The following is a 13327-nucleotide window of genomic DNA, read 5'->3' as shown; positions in this document are numbered from 1 at the left end:
GACATCAGAGATGGAGGGTGAGATGGGGTCATGGAGAGGGGGAGCATCTGAGGACTCTAGATTCATGGGAAGACAGGGACTGAGAGCTGGTGGCCAGGAGCCAGCATGTGCAAGTTACACCTTTGGATATGTAAATTATATATGCCTGTGTGGTTTAAAAAAAAAGCTAAAGGGGATAGAGAGAAAAACTGTTAACTGATGGTACATGGAGCAGATTATAATCATTGCAATGAAACAAGGTATATGATTTGTTGAATGTAAAACTGATTATGTACCCTGTAAACTTTCACTTAATCCACAATAAAAACCTTAAAAAAAAAAAAAAAGATGGAACGAATACACAGTCACTGCAACCAAAAAGAACTGGTTGATGTTCACTCATTTCAAGAGGTACCATATGATCAAGAATTGATAATATTGGAGGAAGAAGTCCAACCTACAGTGAAGACATGTGCAAAACACAGGCTCCAGGAATTAATGAAACATTTCAACATGAAATTTAGAAGCTACGTGGCTAACTGATTGGAAGAAATCTGTATGTGTGCCCATTCCAGAAAGGTAACCCAAAGGATGCAGAAATCATTGAATAATATCATTAACATTACATGCAAGTAAAATTTTGCTGAAGATACTTCAAAAATGGTTGCAGCAGTACATTGGCAGGGAGCTGCCAGAAATTCAAGCCAGATTCAGAAGAGGACGAGGAAGTAGGGATGTAATTGCTGATGTCAGATGGATCTTGGCTGAAAGCAGAGAATACTAGAAAGATGCTCACTTGTACTTTATTCACAGTGTAAATGCATTTGACTGTGTGCATCATAATCACTATGGATAGCAGTGTGAAGAATGAGAATTCCAGAACACTTGATTGTGCTCATGAGGAACCTGTACTTAGAACAGGCAATCATTCAAACTGAACAAGGGATACTGATTGATTAAAATCAGAAAAGGTATGCACCAGCGTTGTGGCAAAGATGTGGCACTGTAGAATAAGCACTGGACTGCTAACTGCCAAGTAGGTGATTCAAACCACCAGTCACTCCTCGGAAACCCTACACAGGGTCACTATGAGTCGGAGCCAATTCAGTGGCACTTAACAACAACACTCAATCTGTATGTTGTTGTTGGTAAGTGCCATCAAATCGGTTCCAACTCACAGTGACCCCATATAGGATTTCCAAAGAACAGCTGGGAATTTCAACTGCCGGCCTTGAATTTCAGTGCATTATCCCACAGCGCCACACCAGGATTCCCACTGAGCAAAAGATCCAATAGGATGAATTAAATGAACGAGAACATGGCATCAGGATTAGAGGAAGACTCATTAACAACCTGCGATATGCAGGTGATACAACCCTGCTTGCTGGAAGCAGAGAGGACTTGAGATACTTACTAATGAAGATCAAAGACTATAGCCTTCAGCATGAATTGCACTTTCAATGTAAAGAAAATGAAAATCCTCACAAATGGACCAATAAATAACATCATGATAAACAGAGAAAAGATTGAAGTTGTCAAAGACTTCATTTTGCTTGGATCTACAATCAACACTCATGGAATCAGTAGTCAAGAAATCAATTATATATTACATAAGGCAAATCTGCTGCAAAACACCTCTTTAAAGTGTTCAAGAGCAAAAATGTCAGTTTGAGGACTAAGGTGTGCCTGTCCCTCAAAGCAGTGGTATTTTCAATTGCCTCATATGCATGTGAAATTAGACAATGAATATGGAAGACCATTCAAGAATTGATGCATTTGAATTATGGCTGTTGTTGTGAAGTGCAGTCGAGTCAGTTCCGACCCATAGCGACCCTGTATAGGGTTTCCAAGGAGCATGTGTGAGCTTGAACCACTGACCTTGCAGTTCAAATGGCTTTGCAGTCTGGTGCATTAACCCACAGTGCCACACCAGGACTCCTATGAATTATGGTATTGGCAACAAATATTGAACGTACCATGAACTTGGCCAAAAGAATGAACAAATCTGTCTTGGAAGAAGTACAGCCAGAATGCTTCTAAGAAGTGAGGATGACAAGAATTCTTCTCACGGACTTTGGACGTGTTAACAGAAGGGACTGATCGTAGAAAAATACACCATGCTTTCTCAAGTGGAGGGTCAGCAAAAAGAGAGAGGCCGTCAGCTTGATGCGTTCACATAGTGGCTACAACACTGGGCTCAAACATAATAACTGGGAGGGTGGCACAGGACTGAGCAGTGTTTCATTCCACTGAATGTCAGGTTACTGTGAGTCAGGAGCAACTCAGAAGCACCTAACAACAAGTGACCTGTTCACAGATTTGAGGGGTCCCTTCATCTGGCACCTCCAGACCAGAGAACAGGAGACTCCAGGATCATACCTCACTCCCAGAGATGGGAGCTTAGCTTCTAAAAACAGATTTGCAAACAGAGTGTTGTAAGTTACAGAGAGGAGATGAGGGTAACCCCTGTGTCTCATCCCTGGCCCCTCTCCAGGGGCCTTAAGAGACAGAGGTTAGAGTGGGACATCTTTTCCTTAAGACAGAAGCAAATGCAGCGAATAAATAGCAGTAATGCTGACCAGTATTGGGTACTTTCAAGTCAGTGCTGGCCTCTGACATGCATTGTCTCGAATTCAGTCCTCACAATACCACCCCCATGAACACGCAGTATTGATCATCCTCATTTCACAGAGGAGGGAAGCTAAGTAACGTGTCCAAAATCACCCAGGTGGGACGAGATAGAAACGATGTTCCAACTCTCATCTATTTAGTTCCAAAACTGGTGAAGAAAGAAGGAAACAGAGAGAACGTCTTCAATACCCCATGGAGTTCATGCAGCATCATGTGTTCTGTACATGTGTCCATAGCTTTTGTCCAGTCTGTGCTTCCTCTGGTAAAGCTGCCTTACGCTTGTGATCAAAACACCTGATTCAGTTAAGCTTCATTTTGTAGCTCCAGACTCTTTCTAAAAGTCGTTTTATACCTAATCCCATGGCTGTAGTGCAGTCCCTGGGTAATGAAATGGTTAAGTACTCATCTCCTAACCAAAAGATTGGCAGTTGAAATCCGTTCCGAGATAGTTTGAAGAGGGACCCAATGAAAACCCTATAAGGAGCAGTTCTGCTCTGGTACACATGGAGTTACCATGAATCAAAACCAACTCCATGGCAACTGTTTTGTTTTGGTTTTTATTGTGTATGTCTGAGATGAGGTAAGAGGCCACCCAAAGAGAGGATATGCAAACAACGATAAAGAGCTCAAGTCAAGAACACTCAATGGAAAATCAAATCTAGAACTCAGCTCTCACCTGCTCTCTGGTGGAGAGAAACTAACCTGAGATTACCACAACCCACAGCATAATGTTTTCCCTTTTTCTTTTGGTCCTCCCAGTGGTGTGCTGGTAAATATTTAATAACTAGTTCTCCAGGAAAGGGGGGAAAAAAGCTTGATTTTTCAGCTCTTGCCATTTTCCGCAGTGTAAATATTGCTACCATGCCCAGTTCTACGCTTTCAGCATGATGTCACTGAATGGAGTAGGGAAGAGATGTAACCAGTCATCTCTCATAAAAGCCACCAGCACCCAGCTCCAGCACACACTGTTCCTCCCACAGTCAAGGAAAGACTTCAGAACAAGTGGTGCTGATGGCAAAGACTTATGAGCCAACCTAATACTTTCCCTTTAATTCCATTTGAAATCAATGAGTGTCCCTCCAAGGAGGCTCCGAGTAGGAGTAATGTTGATGATGAAGAGTAAATACATCCATAAAGGCTTTTGATGCCAAAATAGAGCAATGCACCAGTGTTATTAAATAAAACATTACATTGTTCAAAATGAATTGAGGAAAATACGGTGTCATGGTTTAGAGAATGGACTTTAGAGATAGATGTTGTTGTTGTTAAGTGTCATCGAGTCGATTCCGACCCATGTTGTTTGTTGTTAAGTGCCGTCGAGTCGGTTCCGACCCATAGCGACCCTGTACAGGACCCATAGCGACCCTGTACAGGGTTTCCGAGGCTGTAAATCTTTACGGGAGCAGAACGCCTCATCTTTCTCCCGCGGAGCCGCTGGTAGTTTCGAACTGTTGGCCTTAAGGTTCGCAGCCCGATTCGTAACCACTACGCTACCAGATTCCGACCCATAGCAACCCTATATAGGGTTTCCAAGGAGCAGCTGGTGAGCTTGAACCACCAACCTTGCAGTTCCAACAACTTTGCAGTCTGATGCATTAGCCCACAGCACCACACCAGGACTCCTTAGAGACAGATGGTGTAGGTTCAAATCCCAACAAGCTATGTGGCTTTGAGCATATTGTTCTTGTTGTTAAGTGCCGTCGAGTTAGTTCTGACTCATAGCGACCATGAATAGGGTTTCCGAGGAGCAGCTGGTGAGCTTGACCGCTGACCTTGCAGTTCAAAGGGCTCTGCAGTCTGGCGCATTAACCCACAGCGCTACACCAGGACTCCTTAGAGACAGATGATATAGGTTCAAATCCCAACAAGCTTTGAGCATATTACTTGTCTATAAAGGGGGGATCATACCAGCACCAACCTCAGAGGAGTTGTAAGGATTAAATGAGAAATGTGAATACAAAGCTCTCAACATAGGGCTTGTTACATAATAGACATAAACAGATGTTAACTATATTTATAATTCAAGCCAGGGTATTCAGCTGTTACTATGATTTATGTTAAAGTGGAAAACAAACTATGATCAATAAGAAGTTCCGTGAAGGAGAGATGGAGTGGCTGGGGACTCTAGACTCAGGGAAGGAGAGGTGCTGTGTACTGGTGGCCTCGGGGCAGGCTTGCAGGGTATGCCCTTTGGTTGCTTAAATTATTATATATTCCTGAGTGCTTCCGTGTACATTAAAAAAAAAAAAACACACACACAGAAGGAATAGAAGCAAATACTGTTGAATGATTATGCATGGAGGGGATTGTAATCATTGCAATGAAACAAAATACGATAGGATGAGTGTAAAGCTGATGCTCTCCCATGTAAACTACCACTCAATTCACAATAAAACCTTAAAAATAAAGAAGTTCCATGAAGACAAAGTCCTATTCATCTTTATCACAACTATACCCCCATACCTAGAACAGTGTCTACATATTTACTGAGTCAATAAATACTGGCTGTATGTTGAGTATTAAGAGTATGGCATCTAACAGGACTTAAATATTTATATTTCTTTTGCTCTTGCTTTAATTGTGTCCACTGTTTAAAAAATAGCCATCAGTTTAGTTCTAAAAACTAATTATACTCTTAAAGTTCGTTTAAGTGGAAATAAGAACTAACCGTTCCCTAAGTGAATCAAATCCATGGAAACCTTGTAATGTAGACAATGAGATTACAACCCAGACACGTGGTGGCAGGGTAGCCAAGTTGAAGGCCAAGGACCTGAAGGAGACAAAGACTTCTCAAGCATTGGCCCTACCTGAGTCGGTTGGTGTTACAAACAGCTAATGTGCTTGACTGCTAATCAGAAGGTTGGAGGTTTGAGTTTACCCAGAGGCATCTCGAGAGAAAGCTCTGGCAGTGTACTATTAAAACAGCAGGCAATGGAAACTCTATGGAGCACAATGCTTCTGTGACAAACATGGGGTCGATTTGGAATCAACTGGATGACAAGCGGACTTGCAGTATCAGCCTTACACACTCCACAATTTGAAGTGACAGACCTGGTCAGTGCTAATGGCTAATGACCTGACCCCCATGCACCATAGCCACCCAGCAGGCCCAGGAAGGACGGAGGAATGTTCTGGACCTGGGTAGAGGTGAGGAGAGTCTCTCTCCCATTTCTGTCTGTTCTTTTTCTGCCATCTCCCCTCCACTGTGCCCTTGGTCACCTTCCCCACCCTCCACAGCAGACCCCAGCCAGCATCTCCCAAGGCCTCTCCTCTCTACTCACAGCCCTCACAGACCGGTTTGTTAAGGCATGAAAAAATGGCTCCACAGAATAAAGATGTTTCCTCTCTGATGAGCACATTTGCAAAAGGTATGTCAGAGATCCCAGGCTGGGGTTGGGCAGTCTTTCAAGAAAGTTGTTTTTTTCCAGTCCACCCCTCCCTCCTTTTCTCCCCTCTTCCGCTCACCCCTTCTCCCCACTTTGCTTACTTATTGGAAGAGTAATAAATATTGGGCCGACAGGCCCTTCTCACAGTTACAAAGCCTACCTGTAAGCGAGCTCAATAATTAGCAGTCTTGAAGATGATATATGACTTTCATTACCCTTTGGGATTGGAGACTAAATGAGGACAGAGCTAATTGCCGTGCAAAGCAGTTTGGCATGAATGAGAAAAATGCAGGCCCTGTCTCCTGCCAAAAAAGGGCCCTATTGCTGCTCTGATCTCAAGGCTGGTTTCTGCCGCAGGAGTTCACTCAGTGTCCATAAATCATAGGCTACTTACAGCTGAAGCTGCCCTGAATCGTCAGCCGGCTGTAGGCTGAGTGACACATCCCAGCAGACTGACCGCATTAGAACTTCAACTCCTTCCTTTCTTCTCCTCCTCCTCATCTTCTTCCTCCTCTTTTTCTCACTGCCCAGAAAATTAAACCCAGATACCTCAGAGAGGGCAGCAGGAGGCCTGGGGTGGGCATGGGGGTTGTTGACTTGAGTTTGGTCCCTGACTCCCATGTCCCGTTGCTCACTCCCTCCACACACACACTGGCTCCCCACTCAAAGCAGCCCTGGAGCCAGGGGAGGGTGGCTCTTCTGCCAGTTCTCCTCATCCTCAGAAGGAGGCAGACCCCTCCTGGATTTCTCGAGGCTGCAGTTTTGTCCTTGGTTTGTCATCAAGACAAATGTAGCCTCCCTTGGGTCTCCCTCTCCCCGGACTACCCTTTCAGAAAACGCTTCCCTTAAAGGGAAAGGACAGATGTGCACAGACATGGGGGTGCTCGTGGTAGGGGGCATGCCTCCTGGAAACATTTTCTTCTCCACCTCTCACCCCACCCATTGGTCATTCCTTTGTCCTACAGGAGCCCTGTAGTGGGAAATGCCGTGAACCCACAAAGCGCCATCCCTGCTGCGTCCATTCAATTCCTTGGCCAGGGGAGGAGGTTCCTTCCTTTGTGGGCAGACACCAATTTCACAGTCAGAGCTGAGCTCCCTGGCTCTTCTAAGGGTAGTCACATAATTAATTCTTAGTATTGCCAAATTATATTTGACACTTAATTTAAAACTCAAGGTTCCATAATGTAAAATCCTCTCCTGGCAATACGGGTGACAGGCACAATAAGCATGCGTGTAGCTTGACAGTCAGATTTTGGAGGGGTGGTTTCGTGTAACTCCCAGGGAGGCCAAGAATGGACTTTTATTGAACACCTACTTTATGTATGGTGATTTCCATGTATTATTTTCTTCCCAGCCACCCTATGAGGCCAATGATATCATCGCTTCCATTTTGCAGATGTAAACACAGAGATTAACTTACTGAAGGTGAAACTGTTAGGAAGAGGGCAGGCTGGGATTCAGCACCGCCTAGACTCCTGGTGTGGCGCGTAGGATCAGCACTGGACTTCAAGCTACAGGCTTGGCTGTTCAGACTTACCAGCCGCTCCTCGGAAACCCTATACAGAATCGCTATTGAGTTGGAACTGACTCAACAGCACTTAAGAACAACTTCCTTAAGTGATTTAACTCCTCTATTAAGGATAAGAGCACAGGCTTCCCAAATTTTAAGCCTTAATTGCTCCACTCAGGCAAGAATCAGAACCAGACTTGGCTGCACGTTTCACATTTAAGCTGTAGTTATCCACAGCTTAAATAAGTGCAGTTTATTTCTCTCACAAAACAAGAAGGGTAGAGGCAAGTTGCTCAACACTGTGGCTCAGATTCCACCTTTCTTCACCATCATCCTTGGCATTCTAGCTCACTCATTTTGGTTGCAAAGTGGCTTCTATACCACCACGCATCATGTGTTCAATGTAGGTAGGAAAGGGGTCTAAAACACAAATTCTCCAGTCAAGTCTTTATCTCTCTATTTATGAAGAGAAGCTCTCCCCAGAAAGCCGTCCTTTGAGTCTCACTGACCAGAACCGGAATCTCATATCCCCCATTCCTCTCCCTACCCAGAAGAATCACTGGCCAAGGGAACAAGTTGCCATGACTCATTTAAACCAATCATGATTTATCTCCTGGGCCTGTGTGAAAGCCCAGGGTTCCACCCTTCCTAAGATCAAAACCGTTCCAGTTGTTAATTGCACAAATCACATTTGTTAGAAGGGAGGATGGTTGTTGAGAAGGCAATGGGCAGTGTCTACAACACCCACTCTTTATTCTTGACCACTCCTCAGTCCATTTGTAGAAATTCGAGCTCCAGCTGGAGAAAGATTCTATTAGCTGGATACATGCCCAGATGGCTTTGGGGAGTTTGGGAAATTTGATTCCCTCCTAAGCGGCCATCTTCCCTGGGTTTTGTCTACCCCAAGCTCCCTGGTAGTGGGGGTTGGTGTTTTCTTTACTGGACCTGGGTCTGTGGATCAAAGTGGTATGTGTATGCACGGAGAAAGCGGACAGCATGGTCACCCCCCCCCCACACGTGTGAGCTATGACACCTAGCTGAGCAGACAGCACACTGAATTGATGCAGTGAACAAGAGTAACTCCCACGGGAAGGTGGAAATCAGCGTGCAGGAGACCAGATACCAAAGTGGAAACTTTGTTATCTTATCCACACATCTCACACTATCATTCTGTGACGTTATTAACAATCACATTGATGTAAGCTTTTACAAGGAGGTTGTTCCTTTCCCACCTCCACCTGGAGCTGAGGAGGAACACGGCAGTCTTTCAGTTTGTAGTGCCCATGGGACATTCTCATCACTTTCTCCTCCTCAACCAACTAGAGGCAGATACACTTGCTGGGAGTGCCAGGTATAAGGTGGGAAATAGGTGGCACTCTCAAACAGAGCCATGGGCTGGTTTGCTCCACAGCAATGGTAACCAACTCACTATCATCTTTTCGCATTCCACAGCCACTTCCGGGCTCCTGCTTCCCTGTCTCACCCCAAGATTTCCAATAATTTCCAAGCCTTTCTCCAAAAGCTCCTCCACACATGGGAGGTTTCCTAGTGCTGTGGCCCGCACCCCAGACCCTCCAGGAGCAAGTATGATCATCTTTCCCTTTCCTGGAAATCCCCAGTAGCTTCCCATTGTCCTGAAAATAAAAACTCAAGCACTTTACCCAGGCCTATACAAGTACAGTCTTGGTGTGGTGCTGTGGGTTAATGCACCTGACTGCAAAGCCATGTGAACTTCAAGGTCAGCGGTTCAAGTTCACCAGGTGTTCCTTGGAAACCCTATACAGGGTCACTAAGGGTTAGAACCAACTCGATGGCACTTCACAACATCAGCAATGACTGACTTTGATATGTATTTTAATTTTTTGTAATAAAGTCAAGATCATGTCACCACATGATTACTTCCCTCCTTAAATAATGAATGATATTTTAAAGGCTGGGCCCTAAATAAGAGTTCAGTTATGGCAATAAACATAAAGACCTTTAAAAGATCACATAGTATATTTTGTGAGTTTGCTTATATCATGAGCATATTCCTAGTGCTTAACAGCACTTAACAACAAGTACAGTTACCTGTTGTCCTTACCATTATCATTAGCAGAATCACAATCACTTTCAAATGTGTCCTTATTTGGATGCTAAATTATGTGGTCACCCTCTTTGCATGTTCCCTGCCTTTCCTCTCTTTCCCATTTCCTTTCTTCTGGCTCACTCTGGCTCAAGAGCCTCACTGCAGGCAGTCAGAGCAGTTCCTTGACCATGCCAAGTATGTCCCCATCTCACAACCCTCAAGCAAGCAGCATCTCTACAACCTTCATGCTCCCTCCATCTCTTCTGCTGTCTAGTTTGTACTCGGCAGTCAGGGCTCATTGAAATGTTTCCTTCTCGGTGTGCTCATCCTTTGTCTAATTTCACATTACCTTAAACTGCATCCTACTTTCATAGTACTGTTGTTATTTCTCTTTAGTACCACAACTACCAATTGGGACTACATATTTATTTGTTTAATATATGTCTCACCCATTAGTCTGTAAACACCCTGAAGACAGAGATTGTTCTACATCAGAACCTAGCACAGGGTTAGTGGACTATAACTACTTGTTTTATGTTGTTGTTGTTGTTAAGTACCATAGAGTCGCTTCTGACTCATAGTGACCCTACACAGGGTTTCTGAGACTGTAAAGCTTTACGGGAGCAGAAAGACTCATATTTCTCCCGCAGAACTGCTGGTAGTTTCAAACTGCCGACCTTGAGGTTAGCAGCCCGATTCCTAACCACTACACTACCAGAGCTCCTTTTTTTAAAGTGAAGGAAAATACAATGTTTCTCTCAAACACCCCCAACACACAAACACACACACACACACCCTCCAAGATACCAAGTTTACTACAATTATCCCCAGGGATATGTGATTCTGGCATAATCTGAATTTTACAACAGCTTACTGGGTTACTCAGAGCTTTTGGTCACAGGTGGACTTCAGACAGAGGCCATTCACCAAGCAAGGGGAGGAGGGACACTCTGCTGCACTTGGTTCTCATCTATCCAGCTAAAATATCAGCCAGACCCAGGTGGGATACTCCTAAGGCAGTGGCCTTGGTCCCGGCCCCTTCAGAACACTGGTACTGCCCAGCATTCCATCTCTGTTTCTCTCTTTCTCCAACAGATCCCCTGACTACCTCCAGCTCCACACCACCAAATGCAAGTTGTCTTATGCATATCCCCTTATGGACTTGTGGGAAATTTTTCCTAGGATACAGATTTCCCAGGTGGGTGGATCAATGGGTCACTAGGGATGTGTACACTTCATTGGATTAAATACACACATGTTTTATTTTCGCAGACATTCTAGAGTTCTGTACTGCTTATTTATCTTGACAAGTGAGGCCTTGGAACAAATTTGTTGTTGTTGTGAGAGGCCGTCGAGTCAGTTCTGGCTCATAGCAACCTTATGTACAACAGAATGCAACACTGCCTGGCGCTCACAATCGTTGCCAAGCTTGAGTCCATTGCTGCTGCCACGGCGCCAATCTCGTTGGGAGCAGGGAGGCGGGTCTTCCTCTTTTTCTTTTTTTGCTGATCCTCCATTTTAGCAAGCATGCTACACATGATAAATTTTTTAAAAACTGAATAAATCTTCTTCTATTCCCAACATCATGGGGAATTTCAAACCTGTCATTGACATACTCTGTGTGCCATTACCCAGCCATAGAGAAAGGCCTCAGAATGCCCTGGGTGTCATGGAGTTTGCCAGGTAAATGGCAACCTTTGTCCCTTGTGAAGGTGAGTGGGGAAGAGAAGGAAAGAAGAGAGTTCTAGTAAAGGCTGCATCTTCTCGAAGTATTACGACGTCAGCTCTCCTAGAGGCTTACAGAAAAATGCACTGTGCAGGACACTAGACTATGCTCTTCCAAGTCCTGGACTATGCTTAGGCAACAACCAGATCCCTCTTTTTCCCAAAGAGACTCTCACACAAGCTAGAAGCCACAGAAAGGTCACCCTGTGGGTCTTCTGCAGAAGAGGAAGGGGAAGCAGGGCCCCTAAAGCAGTCCCAGTACAAATTCCAAACAGAAAAGTCATTCTGCTTCCCATCCCGTCTTCCTAACCAGAACGATAAAAGGCAAATGTCTCCTTGGCTCGGGTTCATTTGCAGCCTGTCCACAGGCCAGTCCAGGCCAAATGAACTCTAACATAGGACATCCAGAGATTTGGCAGGATGACTGTGTGAGCAGCCTGGAGTTCCACCTGAACAGGAAGAAGGCAGAACAACATCCTTGGTGGGGCAGCCACAGCACTTCCCAGACTCTAGCGGAAATGCAGGCACACAGGCAGACAGAACACCAAATGCACAGCTATGGCAAGAAAGACACACACTCTCATGTGAAATGACCTTTCTTCTTGTAGCGGACCTCACTGTCCACCTTACTCTCCTCCAGAACGGTCAGCCTCCCAGTTTAATGATATACTATTGCCAAGAGCAAAAGAGCACAGAGAGCCTTCTCCTTCCAGCCAAGATGAAGTAACAGGGACTGTGTTTATCTTTCCACCTGAAACGATTAAAAATCTACAGGAAATATAGAAAAATCAAACTCATGATCATAAAGTTGAATCTGACTCATAGTGACATTCTAGGACAGAAGAGAACTTCCCGGGATGGTTTCCAAGATTCTAATCTTTGAAGTCCTGGTGTGACGCGTGGGATCATGCACTAGACCTCAAGGTCAGTGTGAAACTCAAGGTCGGTGGTTCAAATTCACCAACAACTCCTTGGAAACCCTACACAGGGTCACTAAGAGTCAGCACCAACTCGATGGCACTTACCAACAACAATCTTTCAAGCAGATTGCTACATCTTTCTCCCATTAAGTAGCTGGTGGGTTCAAACTACTAACCTTTTGGCCAGCAGCCAACTGCTTAACCAGTGCACCACTAGGACTCCTTATGCAAACTATATTAAACAATTTTCTAAGACATTGAACATCAAGCAACAAAGATGAACCGTTATCCAGGTGAACCATTCCGTTTCCCCCTATTACTACTTTGAGAACGTTTCCAGGATGCAAGGAAGAGAGACTCCCAGGCAGAACCTAGTAGTCTTCCTGATGTAACAGATGGAACTGAAATGTCTAAGGAGACCAAGCATCTACCATGTGCAGGCTATAGACCTAGAGAAGAGAGAATTGCAGAGAGAGACAACCCCAGAGATTGACCCTTTCCTCTTTCCTCATGAATGCATACTGTTCATGAGGCCAGGGAAAGAACTACCAGAAATGACTAGAAGGCTAAGAATCACCAGCTAAACTGGAAACGTTTTCACTGGACATTACAGAATGGGCATTACCCATTTACTGGGTTGTTGTTGTTAAGTGCCACTTAATTGGTTCTGACTCATAAAGACTGGTGTTTCCAGGAGTGGAATGAAGTGCCGAATGTGTCAGCAGTCCAGTGCTTATCCTATAGCACCACACAGGAATCACCGGGTAGAGACTTTGAAAGATCTTGCCTCAATAATGAGATAAAAATAGCCCTACAGGCAAACAAAAGCCTCAGGAGAGGCTCTCTGCCCCAACTTGAAATCTCAAGGCGTGAAGCAGACAGGGAAAGGAGGTTTTCACCAGGGCCCAGAGAAAGACAGAAGTGAGGCAAATTTGGAAGTCATCAGACGCGGACTCCACCCGCCAGCCCGAGCAGCTTTTTGGCATTTTGAACTTTCGCCTGCCACTGTGAGCCGCAACTGCCCTGACTCCTTAAAAGAACATTCTAAGGACTTCCGGCGCTTCCCTGACCGGGCAGCACAGCTTCCCTTCTAGTATCAGAGGACTCC

Source organism: Chrysochloris asiatica, unplaced genomic scaffold (assembly GCF_000296735.1).
Source record: "Chrysochloris asiatica unplaced genomic scaffold, ChrAsi1.0 scaffold00020, whole genome shotgun sequence".
NCBI classification, from domain to species: domain Eukaryota; kingdom Metazoa; phylum Chordata; class Mammalia; order Afrosoricida; family Chrysochloridae; genus Chrysochloris; species Chrysochloris asiatica.
Note: the sequence above shows the minus strand (reverse complement) of the source record.